Source organism: Barbus barbus, assembly GCF_936440315.1.
Source record: "Barbus barbus genome assembly, chromosome: 13".
NCBI classification, from domain to species: Eukaryota; Metazoa; Chordata; class Actinopteri; order Cypriniformes; family Cyprinidae; genus Barbus; species Barbus barbus.
The window spans coordinates 6642710-6665251 of record NC_136741.1 but is presented as its reverse complement, the minus strand read 5'-3'; the positions used below and the strand labels follow the sequence as shown (position 1 = coordinate 6665251).

The 22542-nt window shown below is 40.2% G+C and overlaps 1 pseudogene across 1 annotated transcript in view; it reads left to right on the top strand.

The window, feature by feature from the left end:
• The first annotated feature begins 1175 nt into the window (after positions 1-1175).
• LOC306879216 (dynein axonemal heavy chain 11-like) overlaps positions 1176-22542 on the top strand; it is a 36056-nt pseudogene continuing 14689 nt past the window's right edge. The window contains exons 1-34 of the transcript in view: positions 1176-1410; positions 5999-6170; positions 6292-6487; positions 8179-8295; positions 8453-8590; positions 9972-10088; positions 10605-10691; positions 10877-11014; positions 11176-11259; positions 11438-11600; positions 11749-11871; positions 11951-12070; positions 12362-12586; positions 12753-12881; positions 12972-13132; positions 13214-13370; positions 13468-13613; positions 14199-14315; positions 14439-14577; positions 14670-14762; positions 14872-15066; positions 15167-15244; positions 15462-15579; positions 16403-16530; positions 16619-16767; positions 16854-17004; positions 17088-17223; positions 17335-17501; positions 18060-18268; positions 18512-18670; positions 18729-18831; positions 21273-21511; positions 21677-21838; positions 21912-21947. The product of the transcript in view is annotated as a dynein axonemal heavy chain 11-like (transcript). The remainder of the gene's footprint in view (positions 1411-5998; positions 6171-6291; positions 6488-8178; positions 8296-8452; positions 8591-9971; positions 10089-10604; positions 10692-10876; positions 11015-11175; positions 11260-11437; positions 11601-11748; positions 11872-11950; positions 12071-12361; positions 12587-12752; positions 12882-12971; positions 13133-13213; positions 13371-13467; positions 13614-14198; positions 14316-14438; positions 14578-14669; positions 14763-14871; positions 15067-15166; positions 15245-15461; positions 15580-16402; positions 16531-16618; positions 16768-16853; positions 17005-17087; positions 17224-17334; positions 17502-18059; positions 18269-18511; positions 18671-18728; positions 18832-21272; positions 21512-21676; positions 21839-21911; positions 21948-22542) is intronic.

Genomic DNA, 22542 nt, shown 5'->3' with positions numbered 1-22542 from the left:
TTATTGTGGGCCTCTGAATTAAACAGGTGTTTTATTCCTCCTCGAGTGTGAGCTCCATCGGCTATTCTTCTATATCATGTCTAGCCATAAAAGCACATATAGCCGTTTTTTTTTCAATATTTTCGATAAATTATTCCACTAAAAGAAATCTTTCATATGTCAGGCTTCACATGGTTTAGACCAGGGGTGTCAAACTGTTCCTGGAGGGCCGCAGCCCTGCAGAGTTTAGATCCAACCCTGCTCCAACACACAAACCATGTAGTTTCAATTGAGCCTGAAGGACTTGATTAGCTGGATCAGGTGTGTTTCATTAGGGTTGGAGCTAAACTCCGCAGGAATTAAGTTTGACATCCCTGGTTTAGACTGAACATCTTCTATGATGTTGTGAAGGTGTGGGATTGTATGATTTACTGCCACCTATTGACTGGACTAAAGTTTCATTGTTCATTTAAAAACCACTGTGGGCACAAACTTTGGCATCAATAGAGGGCAGTGTCCTTCTGTTAAAGGTGTGAGTTTGAGGGTCACAGTCTGCTGTAGTTTTAAGTTGCTATTATTTTCATTTCTCTTCTGAATGTGAAGAGTTCAGATGCAAAAGCCTCTAAATGCCATCTGAATTTTTCATCTGGAATAAGTATTTTTATCAGGCCCCTATAGTTATATTCAGTTATTTCACTTTAATTGCATAGGAAAGGACCTATACTTTGCCATTAGAGTAAAATTACTGAACCTAAGCATAGCAGCCTGATAAAAATGCTCATTTTAGATTAAAATTTCAGGTGCACTTGGAGGCTTTTGCATCTGAACTCTTCATGTGTGTTACATAAAAGATGATGCATCAGATCATCTTAAAATGTGTGGGTATCAGGTTATACAGTGTCTATGTGCCTGATACTCTTGCTGGCTTTTCCAATGCACACTCAGGTTTCATTAGCACCAGGTGTGTGCTTCTCTCACACAACGTGGGTGCAGATACACAAAAGCCATTGATCCTGTTTCCACAGGGACCTGACTCTACAGGAGGAGTTCAGTTTCTCTCCCCCACTGGAGATGAAGGCAAAGAACGACCCAGCGGATGGGACCACATAAAGCCATTGCATCATTTTGGTAAATGGACAATTTACCGCTGGACTGCATGGCTTGAGTTGTTTTCCTCCTCCTTTCGGTTTCTCAGCATGGCTGAGGCCGGTGTGCAAGTTCCTATGGAGCAGGTGAAGATGAGTGCCATCTCTGATGAGCGTGTGGACTTCCTCAGGGAACAGGCCTTCACCATTCTACGACTCAAAACTGACAAATGGAACCATTTTATTGGATTGGAGGAGAACCAGAGGGCTTTGCATGATTTCTTTGATCAGGGCTGGCGAGAGTATCTCATTTTGTTCGTGGGACCAGGAGGAACTCTTCATGCAGGTGAGTATATCAAATATAGTCATACACACTCATCTTAAATGTTCTGACTAACAGAAAATTCAGTCTCACTCACTTTGTTCTTAGTGTGGCGTTAGGATGCCATTTCTTCTGCAAGTGTCTCTTATGTTCAGTGCACTGATTGGCTTTTGGTTTGCGAAATAAGTAATCACTTGTTTCGAGTGCTTTCACATCTGAAAGCACTACGCCCGTCTTTTCCTCCCCAAAGAGATCCTCTTCCTTTTCTGTGTGTCTTTAAAAAAAAGAAGGGCGTCATCTCCAAAACCACCTTTAGGACCCAGCTCTGGCTCGGAGAGGTTGCGGCACAACCCATGGATCACACTCCTGTGCTCATCTCTCAGGTAAACACAACTAAAGAGGTTAGGTATTATCACAACTAGGCAGTTTAGCTTATACATTGTAAAATTATATTTTAATTTTAACGTCTGACTTATTTATAAGGCACACTCAGTGATACAGAATTTACATCTCCTTATTTATTTAAAAGTAGCCTAGACCATATATAATGGATGAAATAATGTAGCGCTTTAGCGTTATACTTAGGGTTGGTTCAGATTGGTCTTTTAGGAGCTTTTAGAGCAGAATGGGAAATGATTATATTATATTATATTATACACATTTAATTTAATTTATAATGTCTGATTCATTACAAGGCACACCAAGTGATGCTTACAAAATTTACAAATCAGAATTGATTTACCTATTTAAAAATTATATAAATGTTTAATGAAAGATTAAATTAAGTAGTGTTAGGTTTGGCTCAAGTTTAACTTAGTAGCTAAAGAACTGTCTGTTAAATGTTTGATTAGTTACTGGTCTTTGGACAATATTACTTGGAGGCAGTGCTATTTTAGTATTATTTATATTCTATTATGGTATTTATTTATTTTTCGAATTAGCTTTAATTTATATTTTCATTATCAAGTTTCAGTTTTAATTCTTATTACTTTTTAGTAATTTTATGTGCTTTTGTCATTTTTATTTTTTATATTTATATTTACTTTTTTATGTCAGTTTTAATTTTTGTAATTTTAGCACTTCATCTTAAAGGGGTCATCGGATGCGAAATGCACTTTTACATGTTGTTTGAACATAAATCTGTGTTGGCAGTGTCTGTACACAACCATAATGATAAAAATCCACCCAGTGGTTTTTTATTAATCTCCTAAAATCATTCTCAAATCAAGCCGTTCTCAGCTTCTTTTTTCTGTGTGATGTCACACAGATTAAGGCCGCCCACAGGATAGTTGACTGACACTTGTGTTTTACCTTAGACCCGCCCTGAGGAAGCTGTAACAGTCCGCCATTGTTTCAACTCCGGAGCAGATGTAGACAAGAATGACTCCCTAAGCGATTGAGGTGTTTTGTTGTTGGATGTAATAATGAACATAGCAGTCGTCATTTACTCCATTTACTCATTTACATCTGAGCCTCTGAAGACGCAGAGGATTTGTTTATTTTTCCCTTCAAAATCACTTTTGAAGGGAATGTGCCCCCGATCTACCTAAATGTGTCTATCTTCGCTCAAATTATTCGTGATTCAGCTTCACTTGCAGAAGAAGTGAGTAGAAGAATTTTTTTAATCTTTGCAAATGGCCTTTCCTAATAAGGTTCTTGTGCAGCTAAATTATGCTAAAGTAAACAGTTTCATGAGAATGGCTTGTCACCCCATGGAAGAAAGTCAGCAGAGCTCATTAGCATTTAAAGCGGCATGCAACAAAACGGCTTGCTTTGAAAAGAGCTGATTTTGACAGGGTAAAAAGGGTATTGTTTTACACTACCATTGAGAAATTGTAACCAAAGTATGTTATAGACTTTTCATTAAGTCCATCAACTTGTGGAAATTAGCTCATTTCAAATTTGATGCCTGCTAACAGGTCTCAAATAAGTTGGCACAGGGGCAACAAAGGGCTGAAAAAGCAAGAAATTTTGAAAAGATTGAGGTCGGTAACATGATTAGCTATAAAAGGGATATCTTAGAGAGGCAGAGTCTCTCAGAAGTAAAGATGGGCAGAGGCTCTCCAATCTATGAAAGAGTGCGTAAAAAGATTGTGGAATACTTTAAAAACAGCGTTCCTCAACGTCAAATTGCAAAGACTTTGCCAATCTCAACATCTACAGGGCATAACATCATCAAAAGATTCAGAAAAACTGGAGAAATCTCTGTGCGTAAGGGACAAGGCCGAAGACCTTTGTTGGATGGTCAAACGACACTGTCATTGACATTAGTAAATGGGCCCAGAAATACTTGCAGAAACCACTGTCGGTAAACATGCCAACTAAAGCTCTATGCCAACTAAAGCTGCCAACTAAAGCTCTATCATGAAAAAAGGAAGCCAAATGTGAACATGGTCCAGAAGCGCTGTCGTGTCCGGTAGGCCAAGGCTCATTTAAAATGTTAAAACGGTTTCAAAGTGGAAAAGTGTTCTATATAGTCGAAATTTGACATTCTTGTTGGAGACGCCGTGTCCTCCGGGCTAAAGAGGAGGGAGACCTTCCAGCGTGTTATCAGCGTTCAGTTCAAAAGCCAGCATCTCTGATGGTATTAGGGTGCATAATGCTAGCTGCACACTAGACGATTTTCAAATCTTAACCGATTTTAAAACCATGGGAGACCACAGACATGAAGACGGTTCAACCGATTTTTAGTCTTATAATCCTCTGAACGCACACACTAGATCATTTGACCAGACCGCGAGACCGCACACTTGAAGATTGTAGGAATGATTTCACAGTGACACGTGATCTCACGGACTTGACTTCGAGAAGAAAAACAAATAGAGGACAATCAATGTTGTCAGCTGGCTCTCCTGGCATGCGTTCTGTTTCACAGTGAAAAACAAAGTATACAAAAGGATATGGATGATGTTCTTTGCTTTCACAGCATGTTTGTGGCTGGCAGGTTTCAGCTATAGAAGCACGCAACATCCGGTGAGTGACGCTTTCTCTTTCTCATTGGCTATCGCGGGTATCACATCAGAGGCAGCCCGATCAAGAGTTGTAAATATCAAAAGTAAAAGTAAAAAAAAAGTCGTGACCCATACTCGAAATTGGTGCTCTGCGTTTAACCCATCCAAGTGCACACACACAGCAGTGAGTAGTGAACAAATCCACACACACACACACACCGTGAACACACACCCGGAGCAGTGGGCAGCCATGCTGCAGCGCCCGGGGAGCAATTGGGGGTTCGGTGCCTTGCTCAAGGGCACCTCAGTCGTGGTATTGAGGGTGGAGAGAGCGCTGGACATTCCCTCCCCCCACCTACAATTCCTGCCGGCCGGGGGCTCGAACTCGCAACCTTTCGATTACTAGTCCGACTCTCTAACCATTAGGCCACGACTTGCACTTACGCTGGCAAACATGAGTTCGCCAGCGTAAGTGCATACGCAAACATGAGTTCGGCGACGCTCCGTCTTGATCGGGAGCAGATAAATAATCGTAATGACACCACACAATTGATAGTTTTCAGTCACGTGACTGTCTCAAAGACTTGGAGGGCAAAACGTCCATAGAACTGCTGCACAAGCGTGTCAATTTTTCACAGCTGCAAATATTTAGATCACCTCTCAAAGGAATAAAACAAAGGTATTTCTGAACAAAATGCCAGTTTTGGCCATTTGCCAAAGGGTGTGATGTCACGTGAAAACTATCAATAGGGATTTTTGGACAAAAAGCCCACATCGGGTCACCCCTCCCAATCATTTGGGGGTGCAAATCGGCCTTAAAATCGGGCTTAAAATCCTCTAGTGTGTGGCCAGCGTAAGTGCATACGGTTTGGGCAGCTTGCATATTTTGGAAGGCACTATGAATGCTGAAATTTATATAAAGGTTTTAGAGCAACATATGCTCCCCTCCAGATGACATCTATTTCAGGGAAGGCCTTGTGTATTTCAGCAGGACGATGCAAAACCACATACTGCAGCTATTTCAACAGCATGGCTTCGTAGTAGAAGAGTCCGGGTGCTGAATTGGCCTGCCTGCAGTCCAGATCTTTCACCTATAGAGAACATTTGGAGCTCTCTTCAGCTAGAAACATATATCAGGCAAGAATGGGACCAAATTCCAACACCAAAACTCCAGAAACTCATAACCTCAATGGTTAATGAACGAAAAAAAAATTTTAACGAAAAAAAATAGAGAAGCTAGTGTTATTTTTTTTAAAGTAAACAAGCAGTTAGTAAATGAATAGAGTGCTAGTCTAAAAGGTGCAAGTTTTTTTTTTTTTTTTAAAGAATAGAATTACAATAGAGAGTGCTGGAGTTAGAGGGTCAAATAAAAATGGAAGAGATGTGTTTTTAGCCGATTCTTGAAGATGGCTAAGGCAGGTCATTCCACCAGGAGGGAACATTTAATTTAAAAGTCTGTGTAAGTGATTTTGTGCCTCTTTGGGATGGCACAATAAAGTGACGTTCACTTGCAGAACGCAAGCTTCTAGAGGGCACATAAGTCTGAAGTAATGAATTTAGGTAAAGGGGTGCAAGAGATAACAAAATCAATTATTGATTATTATGAAAATCAATCTATACAAAATGGAAAAAAAGCATATGTTTATAGGTGTTGGTCGCAGTGCTGGGAAGTCCCCAGAATCAGTTCGCCTGGCCCCGGGTGGTCGGTCAGGACATTTGCAGACACCTTGAGCATCTTCTCCGTGAAGCAGTTACACTGAGAGGGCGAGATCAGGGTCGAACGCTACCGCCCCGGCCACTGTGTGTGGAGAGAAAAGATGAGCACCAGCTGAGGTATGAACATGTACACTATGTGTCAATCACTCACTCAATCAATCAATCAATCATCATTTGATCAAACATTTACCAAGCTTGTGATATCATGTAACATTTGTGTGTGTGTGTGTGTGTGTAGCTCGGACACCTGTCTGACTGACAGGGCGTTATTGTACTCCATTGAGACCATGATGATTCAGTGGTGTCAACTGATGGGCTCTGTGCTGCAGCGGGACTCATCTAAGCTCCTGCACCAGGGGAACCACCCAGGCCCCACAGTGGAGCTTATTTTCTGGACTAAACAGAAAGAAAACTTATTAGGAATCCAGAAGCAGGTGGAAATTAAATAGATATCAGTGTGCTTTTTTTACATATATATTTTAAATATACTGAAGTCAGGGTTTATCAGGTATCCAGGTTTTTTATATATATATATATATACAGTGCCCTCCAAAAGTATTGGAACAGTAAAGACAAAATTGCTCTGTTGGCTGTGGAGTCAAGACATTCACAAATATGATTAAAAGATGAATACGAGACAAAACTACAGAATGTCACATTTTATTATTGGGTGATTCAACACAGATGTTTTACCAGCTAAGAAGTTCAGCACTTTTAGAGTTCATCCCTCTATCTGATGTGAGCATAAGTATTGGAACAGTTGCCTCACAGGTCTTTCTAAGTGATCAGCTGTGTCCTGTTGCATTAATTCTTCAGATATTAAAAGCAGGGAATGTGTCGTATCAGTTACTTCTGCATTCTGAATCTTGCATTCGATGATGACACACACAAATCAGGATGAAGATGAGGGAGCTGACTTTGAGAGAAAAGCAAGCAATTTGGATGCTAAAAGAAAAGAGGAAGTCAGTTAGAGCTCTAGCAAAAACAAAGGGCATGGAGAAATCAAGAGTTTGGAAACCACCAGTGACACCAGCAACCAACAATGACCTGATCAGCTGAGATCAAAATTGAAAACAACAGTAGTTGATGACACACAAATCATAAAAGCTATAAAAATGAATTCTGTAAGAAGTGTCTGTAAAATCACCGGCAACTTCCAGAAAGCTGGGGTGATACTCTGACAATTTACTGTCCTCAGGAGACTTTGACACAGAATTACAGATGCTACACAGCAAGATGCAAATCTCTGACCAGCACCAAAAATAGAAAGGCAAGATTAGAGTTTGCAAAAAAGCACAAAGGTGAGCCAGAAGAGTTTTGGAACTGTTTATGGACCGATGAGACAAAGAGGAACCTTTATCTAAGTGATGGGAAAGCAAAAATGTGGAGGAAAAAAAGGGAACTGCAATGATCCCAAGCATACAGCCTCATCTGTAAAGCATGGTGGAGGTGGTGTCATGGCATGAGCATGCATTGCTGTCTCTGGAACAGGCCCTCTCAACTTTACTGATAACTTAATGTATGATGACAGTAGGAGAATGAATTTGGAAGGGTACAAAATCATCTTGCCAAGATTCATTGGGAAGTGCATCAGGACAATGACCCAAAACACCCTGCCAGTTCAGGATTAGGGTTAGTCTAAAATCAGAGACTTTCTCACTCCAAACTCTAGAAATGGCTGTTCATGCGTTTGTCACATCTCGGCTAGATTACTGCAATTCTTTATATTGCGGAATATCTAAATCGCAAATTGCACGTCTTCAGCTAGTCCAAAACGCTGCGGCCAGACTTCTTCTGAGCATCGCAAACATGAACACATCACTCCTATTCTCAGATCTCTTCACTGGCTGCTGGTTCATCAGAGAATATACTTAAAAAAAAAAAAAAAAAAACACCATTTAGTATGTTTTTTAAGCCTTTTGAATTACGGGGACATAGGCAGTGTCCTCATAAACCACCTTCATATTGTAATACCTCTGTCATACCCATGTCATTATACAAATTTCTGTTCTCATAAACCACATAAACGTGCACACACACACACACACACACACACACACACACACATAGTGTGTGTGCTCACATTTATATACTGTACAATCACATTCTCCCTGCTGTTTTCTAGGAGTTTGTGTGCGACTATAATCGATTCATGGAACAGAACAGAGACTTTGACCAGAGACTGGGGATAGTAATAAACTTGGCCTTCCAACACTCGCCGGGCCTAGAGTCTGCTTTTAAGGTATCATGCACACGCACACCCACACAGATGCTCAGTAATGAATGAACAGACATGCATATGGTCAGCAAAACACAAGGTTTATTATTGGCATTATTTAATTCAGTGTGTGCGAAAATCCTGTCTCTAAGCCTCTAACATTGAAAGCCTGTGTTTGTAGCTCCTACAGATGTTTGGCACTTTGTTGGAGAGGCCGAGGGTTCACCAGCTTTTTTCTCCAAACTACTCTCAGCTGCTGGTCATGTTCCAGGAGGAGGTCAATCTCTGTCAGCGCATCCTGGACACCCAGAGGGAGAAGGTTTGTGTGACTAATAATTACAGAATGAAGCAGTGGTTTTCAAATTAGGGTTTATGAAGGGGTCTGTGGGGGAAAAAAACGTTATAAATTGTTATTTTTTATTGCTATTTTTATTTTATTTTTAGAAACTAGAATTTGAAACCCTACTTCATTGAGCTTTGAAAACTTTAGGAATCTTTTGTTTTGAGTCACTGGAGTGTGTTCTATTGGTTTGCAGCTTGGTGAACCCACGAACAAGTAAATAATTTGCCTGAATTTGACTGGTCAGTTATATAATAAAAGTTCAGTTTTAATGAGGTTAATGTATTTTAATACAAATGCATGTGTAATATAAAAAGGAGAATGATACTTAATTGTTTCTAATGGGCATAGTTTGCCAATCCCTGTCTAAGAACACACAAAACAAGCACATTCATAAAAGAATACATATTTAATGGTATTAAATTATTTATTTAATATATCAGTCTTTCATGAAATATTTTCAATGGGTTTGTGAAAAAGTGAGCTAACTAGAGGCCAGAATGTCATAGAGATTTGGGAGTGATTAATTTTGACTTTTCGCCATTAAAGTCAGGATTGAGTAAAATTTATCAGTTTTCTAAAATATTGAGTACATGCCATCCATGTATGTTTTACTTGTTTTTTTTTACTTTTTTTTTTTTTTTCAAATCTCAAAAATGATCATCTTCAATCACACACCCTCATGTCGTTTAGTTCATTTTTGAATCATTTTTTATTTTATTTTTTGCAACCTGAGAGGTTTTTGTCCATTCGGTGAAAGTCCATTTCACCAAAATTTTGATGATTCAAAAAATTCATAAAGAAATCCTAAAAGTAACCCAAGTTTTCTGAAGAGACATGATCCCCTTTTTTTATTTTTGAAAAGATATGATAGCTTTTTCTGTATTTATACAGATCTAATTGAGTAATTAATTTAATACTTTTCATTGTTAAAGATGAGCAAATGTCTTGTGGGTTTTGAACATCCTGAGTAATTGATGACAAAATTTACATTTTTGGTTGAACTGACCCTTTAAGCAGTAACCTTGCAACTATCAAGAACTTTGTTCAAACTATTTTTGTAGGTGGAGAAAAAATACACAAAATAAGTGCCAGTGTTGTCTCTGCAAGTTACTCAGTATTAACTTTCAGCTTTTTTCACTGTTGTATAAAAGCAATATCACACTCAGTCATATTGTTATTCTTTATTAATTTAAAAAAGTCCCATAACAAACCATTTTTCATTCTAAGGTGTCCTTGTTTAATGTTTGTTTGAGATTTGTGAACTTCTTTTGAACATTTTGTAACTTCACTTACATGCATCTGATTCTGCTACTTTTCTGTCCACGCTACCGCCTCACATACCCGTGTGGTTTCACAGTCCTTGCCAGAGAAATGGAAGAATCTCAAGAAGGTGGCATTTACAGTAAAACATGAGGTTGCTCCTCTCCAGGCCAATGAAGTTGCTGTCATCCGCAGGAAGTGTGTTCAGTTTGAGGTGAGGGGCTGAAATCAGTCAAAACTGTGAATAGAAAAGTGCACAAAATCATCAGCATGATAAACTTTTTAAGCTTGCATCAATGAGTAATCCAGTTTTGAAGCTTAACTTAAATATTTATCGTCATCTAGCCGGCTAACATGAAATTTGTGATAGTCATGGAAAAAGTGTGTTTGAATTCATAGCTTTCATCATCACATTATAATTGTACAGTTTCCAGATATTATTGCAAATTAAGAGCCTAATATTGTATTTGTACTAATTTTTTATATTTAAATACACATACAAAGATAAGATATTTAGTATTATTAAAAATATGAAAAAATTAAATACAATTATATTTGTAATATTAGAAAATTATTATAATTACAATATTTGTTTTATAATATTATATTATAAATATAAAAAATGTTGCAAAAAGAAAATATTATTTTTGTTTTAGGACCAATTTTTGTCAAAGCCAGTGAAAAAAAATCCTATTGAGATGTTTCTGAGCATCTGTGGTTTGTTTCCTAGATTAAACCGCATGAATTCAGGGAACAGTTCTGCACTGAGTCCATATTCTCCACCAACCTGCAGGAGCCGTACAAACTCATTGACAAGGTGCTCTTGCTATTTTTTTATGTCTGAGTGAGCATGTATGTTTTAAATAGGTTTTATTCTTACATTGTTTAAATGTGCATGTATAAATGTATTTTATCTGTGTACACAAACACAGATAAAAGACACTTATAGTCTGTAGTCAGGGAAACTGACTTCGAACAGATTGGCTGTTTGTTGAAGCTTAGACATCTCATTCTCCAAATGAGCCACTGCACGATTCGTCTACACACAAGTTCAGTTTCCCTGACTACAAACAACTTCGACAGTGTCGGTCAGACATCATCCTGGTTAAAGCAGTCTGGGATATGGTTGTGTTTGTTAAGGTAATCTTTACTACATAAAAGATCTACAGTACAAAGTTCTCATAATAACCAACTTACACACATACAGAAAAAGTCATTTAAAGTTAGTCTTGGTCTTTCTAAAATTTTGTCCCAATATTCTTCTCTGGTTGGCATTGTCTTGGGAATGATGGGGGATGTAGTCCAGCATCTCAGACTGGACTAAGACTCCATGGAAGGAGATCAATGTGGAACAGATGTATATGGAGCTCAGAAGGTTTGCTAAGGTACCATTTAAATACAAAAATTGTCTTTCTTCATTGTTCACCATATGCACAAAATGAGTCATTGGATTAGATTTATGAGAAATATCAGTCAAAATAAATGAAACAGGGCCTCGTAATGCATGTTTATCGTTGCTTTGTGACGAATTATCATAGAATTGGAGTGCCTGTATATTTGTAGGAGATGAACACTCTGGACAAAGAGGTGCGTGCGTGGGACGTCTGTCAACAGCAGTCTGGAATCCATCGTTAAGAATTTGTTGACATCACTGAGAGCTGTTAACGAACTTCAAAACTCTGCTGTCAGAGAAAGACACTGGCAACAGTTCATGCGCACAACAGGGGTAAACACAAACCAGCACAGCATAACCATAAGCTGACATTACCTGCTGTTTAGAAAGAATTAAAAAACAATAATAAATATATCAGCTGAGTGATAAAGAAAAAAACATCATGTGAGTAATAGAGCATTCCCTCATTCTGTCCTTGTAGGTAAGTTTTGTGATGGATGAGAACGCCACACTTGGTGATCTCTTAGAGATGCAGCTCCACCATGTGGAGGAGGAAGTGAAGAACATTGTGGACAAAGCAGTCAAAGAGATGGGAATTGAGAAGGTACAGGAAGGAGATTGAAATCATTTCTGAGAAACTCTCTGAGGGATTTTTAGGTCATAATAAAATGTTGTGTGAGCAGATTCTGGGTGAGATCAAGCAGACATGGTCCATGATGTCTCTGTCATATGAAACACACACAAGTGGAACACCTCTGCTCAAAGCTGATGAAAACCTGATTGAAACCCTGGAGGACAACCAGGTAACTTCCTGTATCAGTCAGCTGGGTTTAGCAGAAATCAGTTCCAATCAGTTTGTTCAGGCCAGTTTGGTTCTGTTCAGATCAGATTTAGTTTGGTTATGATCAGTTTAAATCAGTCTATTTCTAATTCCAATTAGTTGGATTCAATACAGGTCAGTTCTGATCACTTAATCTCAATTCAGTTTAGTCTAGTTCAGTTTGAATCAGTTATGTTTGGATCAGTTCAGATTGGCTCGATCTGTTCATTTAATTGGCTCAGTTCAGGTAAATTCAGTTGTGTGTGTTTCTCAGGTTCAGTTGCAGAATATTCTCATGAGTAAGTATGTGGAGTATTTCATGGTGGAGGTGAGTGGCTGGCAGCGGAAGCTGGTGGTGGCTGATCTGGTCATTGGCACATGGTTGGCGGTTCATCGCACCTGGGCTCACCTCCAGAGCATTTTCACCAACTCTGAGGACATGCGGAACCAGCTGGCCCACGATGCAGAGCGGTTTCAGGGCATCCATCAGGACTTCCAGGTATTGTGACAGAGAACATGCAGGGAGATAAGTAATTGCCAGGAAGATAAATGTTTTAACACAGAATGTTGTTTCATCCGCCGATGATCAGGGAGACATCATCTCCCGCCGCCGATCCACCATCTGATCCGGACAGGGACTGAGAAACAGAATAAGAAAGAAACAGACAAATATTAGCGTAGATGCCAACATGCTACTAGGTGAGCTCACCCCTGGAGACCGACAGAAAATCATGACCATCTGCACTATTGATGTCCACGCTCGTGATGTAGTCGCTAAACTCATACCTCAGAAGGTATTAAAACCAGTAACTCTGTGTTCTGTGGCCTTAAATAAGGGTTTGGATAGAAGAAATATGATTACAGTGTAATGACCTGTGTCCCAGGTCACCAGTGGACAGGCGTTTGCGTGGCTTTCGCAGTTACGGCACCGATGGGATGAGAAGCAGAAGCACTGTTACATCAACATCTGTGATGCACAGTTTCAGTTCTCATATGAGTATCTAGGAAATACCAACAGACTGGTCATAACACCATTCACTGACCGGTTAGTGTCACACATAGTTACTGATCAGATGCTTGCTGGTAACTGACATTAATTGACTATGCTGATTATTGTACCTGGCAGATGTTACATAACTCTGACTCAGTCTCTGCACCTCACCATGAGTGGCGCTACCTCTGGTCCTGCTGGAGCTGGCAAGACAGAAACCACCAAAGACCTAGGCCGATCGCTCGGCATCAGAGTATATGTGTTCAACTGCTCAGAGCAAATGGACTACAAGGTTTGCAGAACACAATACATCATTGGAGGAACACTATTTGCGCACCTCTCTTTACTTAATGCATTGTTTCTTTATCTTTCTTCCTCCCCATTTTCAGTCCATAGGTAATATCTATAAAGGGTTGGCCCAGACAGGAGTGTGGGGTTGTTTTGTTGAGTTTAACAGGATTTCAGTGGAGGTTCTGTATGTGGTCGCTGTGCAGGTGAAAACCATTCAAGATGCAGTCCGCAATAAGAAACAAAGGTCAGGTCCATCTCACATCATCTCACAATTTCCTGTTCCCTAATGTTTAGTTCAAGCACTTCTCTTTCCCACCTCAGTTCCATCTCACCCTATTCTCTCACATTCCATTGTTTTCCATACAATTCCATACAAATTCCATCTCACACCATACCACACCATTCAGTTGTCTTGTTCCATCATGTATTTACTCATTCCATTCTTGATGCTTTCTTTATCCCTTCTGCTCCTTTCATCTCCTCCATCAAATTGCTATCATCTTAAATATCCTTCTGTCTCATACTTTTCCACCCTATACCATGTCATCCCTTATCATTCAATTTCATCTCTAAACATGACATTCTATTCTATTCTGGTCTATCTCACTTCATTTCATATAATCAATAAACTTTCTGTATCCCTTCTATTCCATCCTGTTCTATCCCATTATTCCGTCTCACCCTGTTCTGTCAAATCTTATTGTCTCACACATCTCACACTTTTCCATCCTATTCCATGTATGCCTTTCCTTTCCATTCCATCTTATAACATCTCATTCCATTCCATTCCATACCATCTCATCTCATACCATTCCATTCCATTTATCAGGTTTCACTTCTTGGGGGAGGAGATTGAATTGAGGCCAACAGTAGGGATCTTCATCACTCTGAACCCTGGATATGCAGGGAGAACTGAACTACCAGAGAACCTTAAAGCACTTTTCAGGTTCAGGCTCTGGTTTTGCTTTGAACTGAATGAAAATAGACAATATTGGAATTTCAGATGTTTATATGTGCAAAATAGATCTTTGTGAACATCTCCATGAACAGCTCTGTCTCCATGTGTCAGGCCATGTGCAATGGTGATTCCTGATTATGAGTTAATCTGTGAGATCATGTTGGTGGCTGAAGGTTTTTTAGAGGCACGTCTGCTTGCACGCAAGTTCATCAGCCTCTATACACTCTGCAAAGAGCTGCTTTCCAAACAGGTAGCCACACTCACACACATTCATATATAGAAACACACCTAATGCTCTTGTGTATTGGGTGATCTTTCAAACATGATCATTGTTTCTTGTAGGATCATTATGACTGGGGCTTGAGGGCCATAAAGTCAGTCTTGGTTGTGGCTGGGTCACTGAAGAGGGGGGACAGGAGCCGTCCTGAAGAGCAGGTGCTCATGGGAATTGTAGTTTAGATGTGATGTATTTCCTTTGTCGCTTTATATTTAAAACATATTCAGTTTATTCAGCAATGTAATGTGGTGTATGTATGTTTTTCAGATGTTAATGCGTGCTCTATGAGACTTTAATCTGCCGAAGGTTGTAACAAGTGACGTGCCGATATTTTTGGGCCTGATGAGTGATATATTTCCTCTTCTGGACATCCCACGCAAAAGAGACCAAGAGCTTGAACAGAATGTACGCCGGTCAGTCGCTGAACTTCACCTGCAGCCAGAGGAGAACTTCATACTCAAGGTGTGTGTTGCATGTGAGAAATGTTCAAATGTTCTGACATTTCATGTTTTTCGGATGTAGATTGCTCACCCTTGTTTCTTATCTCTTCTTCCTGTCTCAGGTGACCCAGCTGGAGGAGCTGTTGGCAGTGAGACACTCTGTTTTTGTTGTGGGCGGACCTGGAACAGGAAAAAGTCAGGTCAGTCCACTGAAGAAATAAAGAAAATAGTTTTTTAAGGTTTTCTTGACCTTTTGAGTGTATAACTTGTTCTATGTATTTGCCTAGTTGTTGTTTTTTTACACAATGCATGATATTGAAAGTGACTGTGTTAGCCAGCTCAAATGTGTTGAGTGGATCTTATTGCTGTTTCAGTAAACACATTTTTTTATGATTTGTTTGGTTGTTTGTGGGCCAGATTCTAAAGACGCTGCAAATGAAGCCCATCTGGACTGACATCAACCCTAAAGCTGTCACCACTGATGAGCTGTTTGGCTTCCTGCACCCAGCTACACGGGAGTGGAAAGACGCTACGTGTGGGCATGTGTTTATGGGAGTGTGGTTTGGTTTGAGGTTCATCTCTGAAGACAGCTGTCAGCTGTGGTGTGTTTGTGTTTTTGTGTCTGAGTGAGTTGTGTTTGTCTATTGCTGTGAGAAATCATATGTCTCATCAAGATCTAAAATAAACTACATGGTTGGGACCTTTGATTCATAAAGGCACAAAATATGATTTTAATTCAAATCTAAATATTTTATATAAATGCTAAGTTTGGTGATAGGGTGATTGAACTACCGTTGAAAGGTTTGGGGTCATTAAGACTTTAGAGAAATGAATACTTTTATTCAGCAACATGTCATTATATTGTTCAAAAGTGAACAAAAGACATTTATAATGTTACAAAATAATACATGCTGTTCTTTTGAACTTTCTATTCATCAAAGAAACAGTTTTTACAAAAATATTAAACAGAACAACTGATAAGATTTTAAGATGTTTTATGAGCAGCAAATCAGCATATTAGAATTATTTCTTAAGAATAATGAGACACTGAAGTAATGATGCTGAAAATTCAACCTTGGTATCACAGGAATTAATTGCATTTTAAAACATTAAAATAGAAAAGTTGCAAATTATAATATTTCACAATATTACATTTAATATTGTTAATATTTTAACAAAACAATTTTGAACTGTAGTGTATGATTACAGCAGCTTAATTTAAGAACAGTAAGACATTGATATTTTGTTATCTAATGCAATGACATTGATACATCTTGTGTAATTTTTAGGGGGCCATTTTATGTGTATAAAATGTACAAGATGGTGTTTGTGTTACTATAGTTCCTTTGGTATTTTAGGTCTGTTTTCTTCCACTATGAGAGAACTCTCTGCTATATCTCATGATGGGCCGAAGTGGATTGTTCTAGATGGCGACATTGACCCCATGTGGATTGAATCACTAAACACTGTCATGGATGATAATAAGGTTGGTCATCACAATATAAAACAATAATGTCATAAATGTGTGCACTGTGTAATTAATTATGTTTTTATGTTATGTGTGTAAATGTTAGGTGCTTATCTTGGCCAGTAATGAGCGGGTATCACTGACCCCCTCCATGCGTTTACTGTTTGAGATCAGCCACCTGAAGGCTGCAACCCTGGCTACAGTATCTAGGGCTGGAATTCTTTACGTGAACCCTCAGGATCTGGGCTGGAGTTCGTAAGTGACTGTATTCACCTCACTGATATTATATTGAATACTGCAATTTGTGTTTGAGACACTCAACCCCTACTTTTGATTGACAGGTGTGTGACAAGCTGGATAGACACCCGTCAGGCCCAATCTGAGCGAGCAAATCTCACTATATTGTTTGATAAGTATGTTCCCTACTGTCTGGAGCAGGTCAGATGCAACCTTAAGACAATCACACCTATACCTGAGACAAGCATGGTACAGGTAAGAGACACACAATCCAGCACACATTTTTGTATAGACAAACTTTCTGAAACTAATATATACCTGTTCTTTGGGTGTATTAGACGCTGTGTTGTCTGCTGGACTGTTTGCTGACTGAAGAAAACACTCCTCCGGACTCTCCCCGTGAGCTCTATGAGCTCTACTTTGTGTTTGCATGTGTCTGAGCCTTTAGAGGGGCTCTATTCCAGGATCATGCTAGTACTGAAAAATCACATACCCTGTTTACTATAAGCCACATCTTCACTTTGTAATATTCTCTCTCTCTCGCTCTCTATTTTTTTTGTTTAATTTTTTCTCGTCAGCTAATAGACTATCGTTCAGAGTTCAGCCGTTGGTGGTGTAAGGAGATGAGAGCCGTGAAGTTTCCCTCTCAGGGTTCAGTGTTTGATTACTACATCGACCCAAACACCAAACGGTTCACTCCGTGGAGTGAACGCACACCTCCCTTTGAGCTGGAACCTGACATTCCTTTGCAGGTCAGTTTAGAATAAAGCACAAAATACAATATCTGTCTGTATTATACATTGTTTTCATAAAACAATTTATCAGTTTGACTTATTGAAAAATCTTATAGTTCAACCAAAAATGTATAACTTTAATTTTTGGTTGAACAACCCCTTTAAGGCCCATGGATGTTTATAGACACACTTCCATTATGTTCTATGAACAGAAGTGCAGTATGCAGGCTTTAGTAGGAAGGCTTTTTTATTTTCTGTCAGTGTCTTAAAATTGGATATTATTCCAGGGATATCATTCCTTTGTCAATATCATTATAGTTATTTTTTAGAGTTAAGATGATTTTTTTTTTTTTTTACTTTGTTCATAGTTTTTTTTTTTTTGGTGTGAACAGGCCTTTAAAGTCACAGAGAGCTCAGATATGTCTTTTCAGTGTTTCTGCATCATGTTATTGATGTTAATGATATTTTTAAGGTAAACCTATAGAAATAATGAAAGAACTGTAAACATTTGCTTCTTTCGCTGAACTGTTACATAGTAAACATTTTGTCATTCTAACATTTTGTCCATGTGTACAGACGGTATTGGTGCACTCGGCAGAGACAATCTGCCTGACATACTTCCTTGAGTTACTTCTGCAGAAGGGGAAGCCGGTGATGTTGGTAGGAAATGCTGGTGTAGGGAAAACTATCCTGGTCTGGGACAAGATTGCCAAACTCAAAGAGGAATTTGTGGTCGCAAAAGTACCTTTCAATTACTACACGACCTCAGCAATGTTACAACGGGAGTGAGATAATGGAAGCTGTATATGGGCACACTGTATACTCTCACAAACACCAAAACACACGTGTGCACACAGAAACATTTGCAACAATAAACAATATATAAAAAATATCTGTACACATATGTAAGCAACCGTATGGACACATTTGCAAGGTATACAAAGAAAACATGTTTTTAGGCATGCAGGAGAACATCATCAAACAAGTAATAAGCATTATTTCCATTCTGGTTGTTTAACTGTAGGTGTGCTGGAGAAGCCTCTGGAGAAAAGGGCAGGCCGGAACTTTGCTCCTCCTGGAACTAAAAAACTCATCTACTTTGTGGATGACATGAATATGCCTGAAGTAGATGCTTATGGCACTGTTCAGCCTCATACACTTATGAGAAAACATGTACATCAAAGCCTGTATGAAACAGTTGTATTTTAAAATGTTTTGATTCACTTAAATGTTTGTATTTTGTAGGTATGACCGTCAGAGACTAGTACTCAAGGAGATTCATAACTGTCAGTACATCACCTGCATGAACCTAACAGCGGGAAGCTTCTCAGTTAACCCTCGACTACAGGTAACCATAACAACTCATACATATCCAGCCCTCATCTAAAAGTAACCATAGCAATATTTCACCTTTGACTAGATGTAATTAAAACAACCATTTCATATCCAGTTTATTATCAAGTGTAGACATGAAAAGAGCCTAGTGATAAAGATTTTCGAATAGAAGGGGTTTGATTTTCTTATGTGGTCTGTAAAGTTCACCTGATTATCAAACAATGCTGCCTGTTTTCTGGCTGACCTTGTACTGTGATGAGCTATCGGTGCTGTGCATATTGCAAAAATGAAAGGGCCAAGCACTGAACCCTGAGGCACATTGTAGTGTTATATAGCTAACTGCATGCACGCTGAGGAAGCCGGTGAGGACAACGTATTCACCATCACGGAGCATGACGTGAGGAGGGCATTCAAGAGAGTGAACATCAGGAAGGCAGCAGGACCAGATGGCATCACAGGTCGGGTTCTGAAGGCCTGCGCTGACCAGCTAGCACCGGTGTTCACCGAGATCTTCAACCTCTCCCTGGAACAGTCCATAGTCCCCTCATGCTTTAAGCAGTCCACCATTGTTCCTGTCCCCAAGAAACCGCAGCCCACCTGCCTAAACGACTATCGCCCTGTAGCCCTCACATCAGTGGTGATGAAGTGCTTTGAGAGACTGGTCAGAGACTTCATCATTGCATCACTACCAGACACACTGGATCCACTACAGTTTGCATACAGACATAACCGCTCCACGGAGGATGCCATCTCACACCTCCTCCACACCACAACAAGTCACCTGGACTGCAGAAAAGGGAATTATGTAAAAATGCTGTTTGTGGACTACAGTTCAGCGTTTAACACCATAATTCCCTCCACACTCACCTCCAAGTTGGAGGTCCTTGGTCTCAGCACATCCTTGTGCCAATGGATCTCCAGCTTCCTGAAGGACAGACAGCAAGCCGTACGGATGGGTAAACACACCTCATCCTCCATCACCCTAAGCACCGGAGCCCCTCAAGGTTGTGTTCTGAGCCCCCTGCTGTACTCACTGTACACTTATGACTGTGTGGCCACTTCCAACTCCACCACCATCATTAAGTTTGCTGATGACACTGTTGTGTTGGGCCTGATCTCAGACAACGACGAGACGGCCTACATACAGGAGATTAAGAACCTGGAGAGTTGGTGCCAGGTGAATAGTCTACACCTGAACATCAGCAAAACTAAGGAGCTGATAGTGGACTTCAGTACGAAGCAGGAGCGGTCGTACCAGCCGATCACGATCAGCGGGACTCCAGTGGAGAGAGTGGACAGCTTCAGATACCTGGGTGTTCACATCACGCAGGACTTGACTTGGTCCTGTCATACCAGCACCCTGGTGAAGAAGGCCAGGCAGCGTCTGTACCATCTGAGACGCTTAAAGGACTTTAGACTTCCCTCTCGGGTGCTTAAGACTTTTTACACCTGCACCATCGAGAGCGTCCTGACGGGCAGCATCACTTCCTGGTTCGGGAACTGCACTATGCAGGACAGACGAGCCCTCCAGAGGGTGGTGCGTTCAGCGGAACGTACCATTCACACCGAGCTCCCTAACCTGCAGGACATCTACAGCAAGCGGTGCCTGACCAGGGCCAGGAAGATAGTGAAGGACCTCAGCCATCCCAACAATGGACTCTTTTCTCTGCTGCGTTCAGGGAGACGCTTCCGCTCCATGAAGGCGAACACAGAGAGAATGAGGAGGAGCTTCTTCCCGCAGGCCATTCGGAGTCTAAACCACTCTCCACTCTAATCACATCACCCCACACTTCCACTTTGCACATTTTTCAAGTACAATCTGCACTAATTTGTAGAAGGTTACGAAAGGATAAATGAGTGGGACTTACATGCCATTTGTCTTTGTCTTTAGTATCCTTTTACTCACTTATACACTTTACTGCACTGCACAGCACAGCACACGGACACTTTATCACTGACATACACTTTACTTTTTATAGAATCTATATAGAATCATATTCTATTTTTTATTCTCATATCTATTTGTTATTTTATTTTATTGCTAGTTTATTCTGTATATATGTTTACTGTACTTTTTCTATTTGTATTTTTGTAAACTTGAGGTTTTTCTAATTTTGTTGGACAATTTGTTGGACAGTCGTACAATACATTTCACTACATGTCGTACTACGTATGTATATGTATGTGACAAATAAAATTTGAATTTGAATTTGAATTTGAATTTGATTTAAAGGAATATGTGGGAGTTCAAAGTGTTAAAGTGTACAGTCAAGTCCAGCATAATACAGAAAGATAGACTATAGGTAACTATAAAAACCATCATGTCCGACCTGGAAGGAGGGTTAGCCTGCCTTACAATTTAATCAGTGTTTACCAAAAAAAAAAAAAAAGGAAAGTCCTGTTCAAATACACACGATTTTACATTCCACACTTCTTTATTTTTTCCACCGACAGAGGCATTTCTCAGTGTTTGCTGTACATTCCCTGGTGCAGAGGCCCTGAGCACTATATACAGCAGCATTCTGAGTGGTCATTTCCAGCAGGGTGGCTACAGTTATGGTGTTAGTCGCATGACCGACACACTGGTCCAGGCTGCCATCTGCCTGCATCAGAAAATGAGCCAGAACTTCCTTCCCACAGCCATTCGGTTCCACTACATTTTCAACCTCAGGGACATGTCAAACATCTTCCAGATGTGTGTCTATGGAACAGATTAAAGTGTGTGCATCTGTGCAGTTACTGAGCACTATGGCCTAGTTAGGCCACTGTATATATTACACTGCTGGTAGTTAAGTTACTTTATACATATAAGCGTTGACATGCTGTTTTCTGTGTTCTTATGTTTTGTGTGTGTTTAGGGAATTCTCTTCGCTCTGCCAGAGCAAGTGCGGTACCCTATAGACCTAGTTCACCTATGGCTGCATGAGTCTTCTCGCGTATATTCAGACAAACTAATGGAGGAGAAAGATGTGGAGCTGTTCAATAAGATTCTGCTAGACACAGGCAAGAGATACTTTGAGGTGAGCATAACTTCTCAAAACCCTGGTGGGGTCTCCAGTGCACTGGAACACCATTTATCAAAAACCTTTGTAGGGTATAGATGAGTCTATTTTTATCAACCAGCCATTGATCTACTCCAACAGCCATATCACCCTGCAGCCCAAGACCGGTTGCCCACTGAAGCTAAGCAGGGTTGAGCCTGGTCAGTACCTGGATGGGAGACCTCTTGGGAAAAAACTAGGTTGCTGTTGGAAGAGGTGTTAGTGAGGCCAGCAGGGGGTGCTCATCCTGTGGTCTGTGTGAGTCCTAACACCCCAGTATAGTGACGGGGACACTATACTGTAAAAAGCACCGTCTTTCGGATGAGATGTTAAACCGAGGTCCTGACTCTCTGTGGTCGATAAAAATCCCATGGCACTTCTCGTAAAGAGTAGGGGTGTAACCCCGGTGTCCTGGCCAAATTCCCTCCACTGGCCCTTATCAATCATGGCCTCCTAGTAATCCCCATCCACTTGATTGGCTGTATCACACTCTCCTCTCCACCTGTAGCTCGTGTGTGGTGAGCGCACTGGTGCCGTTGTACTGTGGCTGCCATCGCATCATCCAAGTGGATGCTGCACACTGGTGGTGGTTGAGGAGAGACCCCCACATGATTGTAAAGCGCTTTGGGTGTACGGCAATACACAATAAATGCGCTATATAAATGCATCATTCATTCATTCAT